We start from the raw sequence: 1053 nt of genomic DNA on the forward strand, positions 1-1053 counted from the left end.
AAGGGGATGTAAACCCAAAAATAACACCTTGTCTGATGAAGGAAATTGGAAAACTTTCCGGAAAAGATCCATTACACATTTGCACTGGTTTTATTGTTATTTGTAAATGTAAGTCCTATTGAACAGGTCTCTCTTTACCCCCCGTATTGGGTGATATTTGTACAAAGCCGGTGTGTTGGGTCTGTTTAACAGCTGGGTTCTGCTACATTGTTCAAAAGTCAAAACTACTGGTGCAGAGAATAGAAAGGAGCAGATTTGGCTTTCATTAAGACTTACAAACAACTTTAAAACCAGACAGAAAGTTGCTTAGAATGCCATTGTCTTATATTCAGCAATATTTTATTATATTGGGGTTTATATCCCCTTTAACCCCCATAGGTTCCATAGCTCCCCTTTAGCAGAGCAGTTCACATGAACCAATACAAGTGTCCGACTTAAATAGGAAATGAGAATGAGCTTTTAACATGATGTACTTATTAAAAACCTTAGACAGTTTGGTCTTTTTTTATTATAATGATTATATGAATGATAATCTAAAATAGAAAATGCTTTATGGTTGGGGGTCAGTGAATAAATAGAATGACAGAACTTACTGCTGTGAGCTCTAGTTTCAAACTTTTAATTTTTTGATTGTTTCTTACCCTTTATTAGTTAGCTGCCAATGTGCTATTCATACCACTGCCCGGTTGCTATGGTACATGGGACCCTAGCAACCTGTTAATAGTATATCCATTCCAGCTAGAGAGCTGCAGACAATTCAACTACCCAAACTAATACATACAATATATTACAAACTGACATTATATGGAGATCAAACATGAATATATATATATATATATATGGCTGTGGCTGTAGCTGCATTAATGTGGCCCTTTCTCTGCTGCTTATTTTGGCCCTTTGTGCCATTTGTGCTTAGGAAAGATTTACTAAGTACAGGTATAGGACCCGTTATCCAGAATGCTCAGGACCAAGGGTATTCCAGATAAGGGGTCTTTCTGTAATTTGGATCTCCATACCTTAAGTCTGCAAAAAAAATCAATAAAACATTAATTA

The sequence above is a fragment of the Xenopus tropicalis genome, chromosome 6 (genome assembly GCF_000004195.4).
Source record: "Xenopus tropicalis strain Nigerian chromosome 6, UCB_Xtro_10.0, whole genome shotgun sequence".
Taxonomy (NCBI): Eukaryota; Metazoa; Chordata; class Amphibia; order Anura; family Pipidae; genus Xenopus; species Xenopus tropicalis.